The 11,162-nt window shown below is 50.0% G+C and overlaps 1 pseudogene; it reads right to left on the reverse strand.

Annotated features, from left to right (window-relative positions):
• Positions 1-11,162, reverse strand: part of LOC115112773 (nuclear factor of activated T-cells, cytoplasmic 3-like) — a 113,500-nt pseudogene that overhangs the window by 24,190 nt on the left and 78,148 nt on the right.

Consider the following 11,162-nt stretch of genomic DNA (forward strand, 5'->3'; position numbering starts at 1 on the left):
CTCAACTGAACGACTTGATTAGTGTAGTGTTAGCTAGCTACATAGTTGTCTTTGCTGTCTTCGTACCCAAGATAATTGTGTAGTTTAGAGTGTGTAGTTTTATGTCGTCCTTAACATAGGAGACTCTGCTAGCTAGCCAACAGCTAGCCAACGTCTACCGAACAGAACTTCTGCACTCAACAATCCGGTCGCATTTCGCTTCGCTCCACAGGTAGTATCACATTTTTCATTTCATTTCATTACAGTACAACGGCTTGATTTGTTTGATCGTAGCTAGCTACATAGCTAGCCGCAGATTGTATCAAAGATAGCCGTCTTTGTATCAAAGATAATTGTGTAGTCTAGAGCGATTTCCTAGGTTAGCTAGCCAGCTATTGTCGTTCTTTTAACGCAACGTAACGTAATCAACACTGCTAGCTAGCCAGCTAGCCCCGAATAGCAGCACAGTAGAAACTATTACACTCAACGGAACGACTTGATTAGTGTAGTGTCAACAACGCAGCCAATGCCAGCTAGCCTACATAGTCAACAACGCAGCCTCTGCCAGCTAGCCTACTTCAGCAGTACTGTATCATTTTAATCATTTTAGTCAATAAGATTCTTGCTACGTAAGCTTAACTTTCTGAACACTCGTGACGTGTAGTCCACTTGTCATTCCAATCTCCTTTGCATTAGCGTAGCCTCTTGTGTAGCCTGTCAACTATGTGTCTGTCTATCCCTGTTCTCTCCTCTCTGCACAGACCATACAAACGCTCCACACCGCGTGGCCGCGGCCACCCTAATCTGGTGGTCCCAGCGCGCACGACCCACGTGGAGTTCCAGGTCTCCGGTAGCCTCTGGAACTGCCGATCTGCGGCCAACAAGGCAGAGTTCATCTCCGCCTATGTCTCCCTCCAGTCCCTCGACTTCTTGGCACTGACGGAAACATGGATCACCACAGACAACACTGCTACTCCTACTGCTCTCTCTTCGTCTGCCCACGTGTTCTCGCACACCCCGAGAGCTTCTGGTCAGCGGGGTGGTGGCACCGGGATCCTCATCTCTCCCAAGTGGTCATTCTCTCTTTCTCCCTTACCCATCTGTCTATCGCCTCCTTTGAATTCCATGCTGTCACAGTTACCAGCCCTTTCAAGCTTAACATCCTTATCATTTATCGCCCTCCAGGTTCCCTCGGAGAGTTCATCAATGAGCTTGATGCCTTGATAAGCTCCTTTCCTGAGGACGGCTCACCTCTCACAGTTCTGGGCGACTTTAACCTCCCCACGCCTACCTTTGACTCATTCCTCTCTGCCTCCTTCTTTCCACTCCTCTCCTCTTTTGACCTCACCCTCTCACCTTCCCCCCTACTCACAAGGCAGGAAATACGCTCGACCTCATCTTTACTAGATGCTGTTCTTCCACTAACCTCGTTGCAACTCCCCTCCAAGTCTCCGACCACTACCTTGTATCCTTTTCCCTCTCGCTCTCATCCAACACTTCCCACACTGCCCCTACTCGGATGGTATCGCGCCGTCCCAACCTTCGCGCTCTCTCCCCGCTACTCTCTCCTCTTCCATCCTATCATCTCTTCCCTCTGCTCAAACCTTCTCCAACCTATCTCCTGATTCTGCCTCCTCAACCCTCCTCTCCTCCCTTTCTGCATCCTTTGACTCTCTATGTCCCCTATCCTCCAGGCCGGCTCGGTCCTCCCCTCCCGCTCCGTGGCTCGACGACTCATTGCGAGCTCACAGAACAGGGCTCCGGGCAGCCGAGCGGAAATGGAGGAAAACTCGCCTCCCTGCGGACCTGACATCCTTTCACTCCCTCCTCTCTACATTTTCCTCTTCTCTCTCTGCTGCTAAAGCCACTTTCTACCACTCTAAATTCCAAGCATCTGCCTCTAACCCTAGGAAGCTCTTTGCAACCTTCTCCTCCCTCCTGAATCCTCCTCCCCCTCCCCCTCCTCCCTCTCTGCAGATGACTTCGTCAACCATTTTGAAAAGAAGGTCGACGACATCCGATCCTCGTTTGCTAAGTCAAACGACACCGCTGGTTCTGCTCACACTGCCCTACCCTGTGCTCTGACCTCTTTCTCCCCTCTCTCTCCAGATGAAATCTCGCGTCTTGTGACGGCCGGCCGCCCTACAACCTGCCCGCTTGACCCTATCCCCTCCTCTCTTCTCCAGACCATTTCCGGAGACCTTCTCCCTTACCTCACCTCGCTCATCAACTCATCCCTGACCGCTGGCTACGTCCCTTCCGTCTTCAAGAGAGCGAGAGTTGCACCCCTTCTGAAAAAACCTACACTCGATCCCTCCGATGTCAACAACTACAGACCAGTATCCCTTCTTTCTTTTCTCTCCAAAACTCTTGAACGTGCCGTCCTTGGCCAGCTCTCCCGCTATCTCTCTCAGAATGACCTTCTTGATCCAAATCAGTCAGGTTTCAAGACTAGTCATTCAACTGAGACTGCTCTTCTCTGTATCACGGAGGCGCTCCGCACTGCTAAAGCTAACTCTCTCTCCTCTGCTCTCATCCTTCTAGACCTATCGGCTGCCTTCGATACTGTGAACCATCAGATCCTCCTCTCCACCCTCTCCGAGTTGGGCATCTCCGGCGCGGCCCACGCTTGGATTGCGTCCTACCTGACAGGTCGCTCCTACCAGGTGGCGTGGCGAGAATCCGTCTCCACACCACGTGCTCTCACCACTGGTGTCCCCCAGGGCTCTGTTCTAGGCCCTCTCCTATTCTCGCTATACACCAAGTCACTTGGCTCTGTCATAACCTCACATGGTCTCTCCTATCATTGCTATGCAGACGACACACAATTAATCTTCTCCTTTCCCCCTTCTGATGACCAGGTGGCGAATCGCATCTCTGCATGTCTGGCTGACATATCCGTGTGGATGACGGATCACCACCTCAAGCTGAACCTCGGCAAGACGGAGCTGCTCTTCCTCCCGGGAAGGACTGCCCGTTCCATGATCTCGCCATCACGGTTGACAACTCCATTGTGTCCTCCTCCCAGAGCGCTAAGAACCTTGGCGTGATCCTGGACAACACCCTGTCGTTCTCAACTAACATCAAGGCGGTGGCCCGTTCCTGTAGGTTCATGCTCTACAACATCCGCAGAGTACGACCCTGCCTCACACAGGAAGCGGCGCAGGTCCTAATCCAGGCACTTGTCATCTCCCGTCTGGATTACTGCAACTCGCTGTTGGCTGGGCTCCCTGCCTGTGCCATTAAACCCCTACAACTCATCCAGAACGCCGCAGCCCGTCTGGTGTTCAACCTTCCCAAGTTCTCTCACGTCACCCCGCTCCTCCGCTCCCTCCACTGGCTTCCAGTTGAAGCTCGCATCCGCTACAAGACCATGGTGCTTGCCTACGGAGCTGTGAGGGGAACGGCACCTCAGTACCTCCAGGCTCTGATCAGGCCCTACACCCAAACAAGGGCACTGCGTTCATCCACCTCTGGCCTGCTCGCCTCCCTACCACTGAGGAAGTACAGTTCCCGCTCAGCCCAGTCAAAACTGTTCGCTGCTCTGGCCCCCAATGGTGGAACAAACTCCCTCACGACGCCAGGACAGCGGAGTCAATCACCACCTTCCGGAGACACCTGAAACCCCACCTCTTTAAGGAATACCTAGGATAGGATAAAGTAATCCCTCTCACCCCCCCTCCCCCTGAAAAGATTTAGATGCACTACTGTTCCACTGGAGGTCATAAGGTGAATGCACCAATTTGTAAGTCGCTCTGGATAAGAGCGTCTGCTAAATGACTTAAATGTAATGTAAATGTAGATGGCCCTTCTCTGATCTCCTCTTAACAGATAACTGTTCAGAGAGATAACATACTACTTTAGTTAGGAAGACCGTTGATCTCATCCTAACAGAGGCAGATGACAGTCTTTGCCCCAGTAATCCTGTGGTGCATTAGACTCTTCTATAGAGCTCAGTGGAGATTCCACCATCCCACAGAATGAAAGAGAACAGGTTTATGACATAAGCCACTTTAGGCTATTGTATCTCTACTGGAAGGTTCCTTCTCTTTTTGTGAAAGGGGGGCTCTAGCTACTCCTCTAGGTATCTGAGTCAGCTTTCTGGTAATGCCTGAAAAATGACCTTGAGTGCCTTAGCTCTGTCTGACTTCAGCATACTGAGCGTATTTCTGCAGCACATGTTGACATTCAATAGGCATGCGAGAGGAGGGAGAGGGCCCCACATGTACTGCCACCATCCTCCGCCCACCACTAAACAAGCTCCAACAGGAACCTACCTGATGACGGAGAGAAAACACATCCATCCACCCCTCCCTCTCAGAGAAAAAACATGTTCTATATACACCCCTCTCTCAGAGAGTTAAAAACACATCCATGTGTTATGATATCTACCAAAACAATGAGGGCTATTCAGACAGCTAGAATAACTGTAGCTTGTAGACCTTTTGTATGGAAGAAAGGAAAAACACTGATGCCTGGTGTGTTAAATGCAATTTCAATTCAACCACAGTTTTTTTTAACATCATTCTCCACTCGCCTTCTACCCTCATCAAGTCCCTATAGTAGTCTTACAGTAGAGTCAGTCAGTAGAGTCAGTCAGTAGTCAGTCAGAGCCAGTAATCCAATATAGTCAGTACAGTACAGTCAGTCAGTCAGTCAGTAAGTAAGCCAGTAGAGTCAGTAAGCCAGTATAGTCAGTACAGTCAGTCAGTAAGCCAGTAGTCAGTAAGTCAGTAGAGCCAGTACAGTGCAGTCAGGCAGTAAGCCAGTAGAGTCAGTAAGCCAGTATAGCCAGTACAGTACAGTACAGTCAGTCAGTAAGCCAGTAGAGTCAGTAAGCCAGTATAGTCAGTACAGTACAGTCAGTCAGTAAGCCAGTAGAGTCAGTAGGCCAAAATAGTCTGTCAGTATAGTCAGTACAGTCAGTCAGTAAGCCAGTATAGTCAGTAAGCCAGTATAGTCAGTACAGTACAGTAGACTCAGTCAGTCAGTAAGCCAGTATAGTTAGTACAGTACAGTACAGTCAGTAAGCCAGTAGAGTCAGTAAGCCAGTGTAGTCAGTACAGTACAGTCAGTCAGTAAGCCAGTAGAGTCAGTAAGTCAGTAGAGCCAGTAGTCAGTACAGTACAGTCAGCCAGTATAGCCAGTACAGTACAGTCAGTCAGTAAGCCAGTATAGTCAGTACAGTACAGTCAGTCAGTAAGCCAGTAGAGTCAGTATAGTCAGTACAGTACAGTCAGTCAGTAAGCCAGTAGAGTCAGTATAGTCAGTACAGTACAGTCAGTCAGTAAGCCAGTAGAGTCTGTATAGTCAGTACAGTACAGTCAGTCAGTAAGCCAGTATAGTCAGTACAGTACAGTGCCAGTCAGTCAGTAAGCCAGTAGGCCAAAATAGTCAGTCAGTATAGTCAGTACAGTCAGTCAGTAAGCCAGTATAGTCAGTACAGTACAGTACAGTCAGTCAGTCAGTAAGCCAGTATAGTTAGTACAATACAGTACAGTACAGTGCAGTCAGTCAGTCAGTCAGTAAGCCAGTAGAGTCAGTAAGCCAGTGTAGTCAGTACAGTTACAGTATAGTCAGTCAGTAAGCCAGTAGAGTCAGTTGGCCAAAATAGTCAGTCAGTATAGTCAGTACAGTCAGTCAGTAAGCCAGTATAGTCAGTAAGCCAGTAAGCCAGTATAGTCAGCACAGTACAGTACAGTCAGTAAGCCAGTAGAGTCAGTAAGCCAGTGGAGTCAGTACAGTACAGTCAGTCAGTAAGCCAGTAGTCAGTACAGTCAGTCAGTAAGCCAGTAGGCCAAAATAGTCGGTCAGTAAAGTCAGTACAGTCAGTCAGTAAGCCAGTATAGTCAGTACAGTACAGTCAGTCAGTAAGCCAGTAGAATTCAGTAGGCCAAAATAGTCAGTCAGTATAGTCAGTCAGTATAGTCAGTCAGTAAGCCAATATAGTCAGTACAGTACAGTCAGTCAGTAAGCCAGTAGAGTCAGTAAGCCAGTGGAGTCAGTACAGTACAGTCAGTCAGTAAGCCAGTAGTCAGTACAGTCAGTCAGTAAGCCAGTAGGCCAAAATAGTCGGTCAGTAAAGTCAGTACAGTCAGTCAGTAAGCCAGTATAGTCAGTACAGTACAGTCAGTCAGTAAGCCAGTAGAGTCAGTAAGCCAGTAGAATTCAGTAGGCCAAAATAGTCAGTCAGTATAGTCAGTCAGTATAGTCAGTCAGAAAGCCAATATAGTCAGTACAGTACAGTCAGTCAGTAAGCCAGTAGAGTCAGTAAGCCAGTAGAATTCAGTAGGCCAAAATAGTCAGTCAGTATAGTCAGTCATTCCATCTAGAGGTCCTTTTCCTCTGTTTGATGAGGTTCACTCTGGTCAAATAATATATTTTTGTTGCATTTTTCATATTCCCCTTCCTCTGAGCCAAACTGCTCCCTCCCTCCCACAGAGCAGGTAATAAAGTGATAGAAGTCAGCATGAAGCCAATGGATGTGATCCTGTTTCATCTGGACAGAGGGAAAGGACCTTTCTGATTTTCCTAGCATTAGGAGGTGATGAGCGAACGAGCCAAAGACCAGACCTCACACTGACAGACCTGCTGTAGCCAGATGGACCAGAGTCCCCCGCAGGAAGACTCCCCCTACCCCCCCACCCCGCATGAAGTCCCCATCCTACCCCCGCAGGAAGACTCCACCCAACCCCCCACCCCGCATGAAGTCCCCATCCTACCCCCGCAGGAAGACTCCACCCAACCCCCCACCCCGCATGAAGACCCCATCCTACCCCCGCAGGAAGACTCCACCTTCTCCCCCATGAAGTCCCCATCCTACCCCCGCAGGAAGACTCCACCCAACCCCCCACCCCGCATGAAGTCCCCATCCTACCCCCCCCCGCAGGAAGACTCCACCCAACCCCCCACCCCGCATGAAGTCCCCATCCTACCCCCCAGGAAGACTCCACCTTACCCCCCTGCATGAAGTCCCCATCCTACTCCCCCAGGAAGACCCCATCCACCACACCCCGCATGAAGTCCCCACCCTACCCCCCGCATGAAGTCCCCATCCTACTCCCCCTGGAAGACCCCATCCACCACACCCCGCATGAAGTCCCCACCCTACCCCCCCGCATGAAGTCCCCATCCTACTCCCCATGGAAGACCCCATCCACCACACCCCGCATGAAGTCCCCACCCTACCCCCTGCATGAAGTCCCCATCCTACTCCCCTGGAAGACCCCATCCACCACACCCAGCATGAAGTCCCCCCTACCCCCCTGCATGAAGTCCCCACCCTACCCCCTGCATGAAGTCCCCACCCTACCCCCCTGCATGAAGTCCCCATCCTACTCCCCTGGAAGACCCCATCCACCACACCCCGCATGAAGTCCCCACCCTACCCCCTGCATGAAGTCCCCATCCTACTCCCCTGGAAGACCCCATCCACCACACCCCGCATGAAGTCCCCACCCTACCCCCTGCATGAAGTCCCCATCCTACTCCCCCTGGAAGAACCCATCCACCACACCCCGCATGAAGTCCCCACCCTACCCCCCGCATGTTGTCCCCATCCTACTCCCCTGGAAGACCCCATCCACCAAACCCCGAATGAAGTCGTCACCCTACCCACCACATGAAGTCCCCACCCTACCCCCTGCATGAAGTCCCCACCCTACCCCCCTGCATGAAGTCCCCACCCTACCCCCTGCATGAAGTCCCCATCCTACTCCCCCTGGAAGACCCCATCCACCACACCCCGCATGAAGTCCCCACCCTACCCCCTGCATGAAGTCCCCACCCTACCCCCTGCATGAAGTCCCCACCCTACTCCCCTGGAAGACCCCATCCACCACACCCCGCATGAAGTCCCCACCCTACCCCCTGCATGAAGTCCCCATCCTACTCCCCTGGAACACCCCATCCACCACACCCCGCATGAAGTCCCCACCCTACCCCCTGCATGAAGTCCCCATCCTACTCCCCTGGAAGAGCCCATCCACCACACCACGCATGAAGTCCCCACCCTACCCCCTGCATGAAGTCCCCACCCTACCTCCCCTGCATGAAGTCCCCACCCTACCCCCTGCATGAAGTCCCCACCCTACCCCCTGCATGAAGTCCCCACCCTACTCCCCTGGAAGACCCCATCCACCACACCCCGCATGAAGTCCCCACCCTACCCCCCTGCATGAAGTCCCCACCCTACCCCCCTGCATGAAGTCCCCACCCTACCCCCCTGCATGAAGTCCCCACCCTACCCCCCGCATGTTGTCCCCATCCTACTCCCCTGGAAGACCCCATCCACCACACCCCGCATGAAGTCCTCACCCTACCCCCTGCAGGAAGACCCCTGGAAGACCCCCCAACATTGCTGAAAAACATTATAGGGGAAACACTGACTAACTAACCACAATAAACTTGTCTTTCACGCTCAACGTGATTCCACTGTTTATGGAAGGAGGAGGTGGAAAACTCTGTCATTACTACTCTCTTCCTCTCCTCTCTTTATTCCATCCCTCCATCCGCTCCCTCCAATCAGGCATGTTCTGCAATAAGCGTCTGGATTAGCCTTGATGAGGGACAATTTACACAAACCAGATCATCATTATCTCTCTCTTTCCCCCATGATGAGACACATCATGTCTGCAGGGCCCAAGTTTCCTCCACTCCACTCCTAGGGTAAAGGTTTCCACTCAATTTCTCAAAATAATGTATCTTAGTCAATAAGTAACAGCCCCCTTGACTCTCCTCCGTGTTTGAACTTGATTCAGTTTGGCCTCTTTCACAAAGCTATGGTGGGCAGGCAGGGACTGGTTCACAGAACTCTGTCACCCTTTCACAGTTTCCATCCTGGAGCCCGCCCATACTTGTGTTTTATTATTGAAAGAGTTAGAGGAGGGAGAGTCTAAATAGTGGGTTGTAGTAAGTAAAGTTCAACCCAAGCGATTAATGAAGAGGTACAGTATGAGCAGAAGGACCGACCACACTCAGAGACTCTCTCTTCTTAAGTTAATACACTAAACAGGTCAGGGCAGGGCTAAATATTAACACTGATAAGGACTAGAGAGAGACTGAGGAGTCCGGTGTAAGCAGTAGATTGTACTGTGTGAGTGTGTGATAACCTGTGTGTCAGTCAGTAGCAGTAGTCAGATATGCTACCCATCTTTCTCTTGGGACGGACAGATAAGATCAGAAAAAGAGACTGAGATCCATTTTAGTGGCTCTTGCTCTTGAGCTTTGTGTGTATTATAACTCATAACTCAGTAGTAACATTCCATGGATGACAGAAAAAGACATGTGCTTTAAATAGTAGAGCAGTGCTAGTGAGCGGGATAGCAGCATGGTGTGGAACGCACCCCAGGGCTGTAGGAGGCATGGGACTGTTCTTTTTCCAGGTGTTTCTATCTAGTTGGGTCTGACTCTTCCTCCGCAGTCAGTAAATCAGCTATTGGAACCTGTTTGAACTCTGTGTTGCAAGAGGTGATTGGTGATGGTGACGTTCTATCTAGAGTATGTCGAGAAGGGCCCTTACACTCCCGCTGTTTTCTGCACAACAATGGTTACGCTAAGCTGGAGCTACAGTACCTAAAGTAACCCAGATCTTGGGTCAACTCACTGGATCCAAACTACAGAGTATTTGCTACTGTGGATATTCTGAGCTGTTTAATTTGGATGAACCAAACAGTATATATCTGATATAAAACCATTGTAGCAAGAGGACAAACTAAAAATGATCTCTCCTGATCCGTTGGACTGTTCGACCAGGTGAATTATGAGTCAGCTTGTGGGTCAACAATATTTTATTTAACTTTTATTTTAACAGGGAAACACCATCGAGACCAAAACTAAGGAGATGATTGTGATTGTGGACTTCAGGAAACAGCAGAGGGAACACCCCCCTATCCACATCGATGGAACAGTAGTGGAGAGGGTAGTAAGTTTTAAGTTCCTCGGCGTACACATCACAGACAAACTGAATTGGTCCACCCACACAGACCGCATTGTGAAGAAGGCGCAGCAGTGCCTCTTCAACCTCAGGAGGCTGAAGAAATTCGGCTTATCACCAAAAACACTCACAAACTTCTACAGATGCACAATCGAGAGCATCCTGTCGGGCTGTATCACCGCCTGGTACGGCACAACAACCGTAAGGCTCTCCAGAGGGTAGTGAGGTCTGCACAACGCATCACCGGGGGCAAACTACCTGCCCTCCAGGACACCTACACCACCCGATGTCACAGGAAGGCCATAAAGATCATCAAGGACAGCAACCACCCGAGCCACTGCCTGTTCACCCCGCTATCATCCAGAAGGCGAGGTCAGTACAGGTGCATCAATGCTGGGACCGAGAGACTGAAAAACAGCTTCTATCTCAAGGCCATCAGACTGTTAAACAGCCACCACTAACATTGAGTGGCTGCTGCCAACACACTGACTCAACTCCAGCCACTTTAATAATGGGAATTGATGGGAAATGATGTAAAATATATCACTAGCCACTTTAAACAATGCTACCTAATATAATGTTCCCTACATTATTCATCTCATATGTATACGTATATACTGTACTCTATATCATCTACTGCATCCTTATGTAATACATGTATCACTAGCCACTTTAACTATGCCACTTTGTTTACATACTCATCTCATATGTATATACTGCACTCAATACCATCTACTGTATCTTGCCTATGCCGCTCTGTACCATCACTCATTCATATATCTTTATGTACATATTCTTTATCCCCTTACACTTGTGTCTATAAGGTAGTAGTTTTGGAATTGTTAGCTAGATTACTTGTTGGTTATTACTGCATTGTCGGAACTAGAAGCACAAGCATTTCGCTACACTCGCACTAACATCTGCTAACCATGTGTATGTGACAAATAAAATTGGATTTGATTTTTACAAGGGAGCCCTACATACTGTATACACAATTTACTAAATAAAGTCAAATACAATAGAATACAAATAATCAAGAAAAACAATCACATTCCTCGGCAAGGATGTCCCTAAGGATCTCCCCCTGTGTGTGAGACGCTGTGTGTACAAGTCTCTTACCAGGGCCCTTCTCCAGGAATATGACCTTTGATTCGGGGAAGAAGTTGGATCCTGTGATGACCATCTCCTCTCCCCCGCTGACCAGACAGCCGGTCAGACTGGCCTTCTCTACCTGGGGAAGCTCCTGGGC

Source organism: Oncorhynchus nerka, linkage group LG27, assembly GCF_034236695.1.
Source record: "Oncorhynchus nerka isolate Pitt River linkage group LG27, Oner_Uvic_2.0, whole genome shotgun sequence".
NCBI classification, from domain to species: domain Eukaryota; kingdom Metazoa; phylum Chordata; class Actinopteri; order Salmoniformes; family Salmonidae; genus Oncorhynchus; species Oncorhynchus nerka.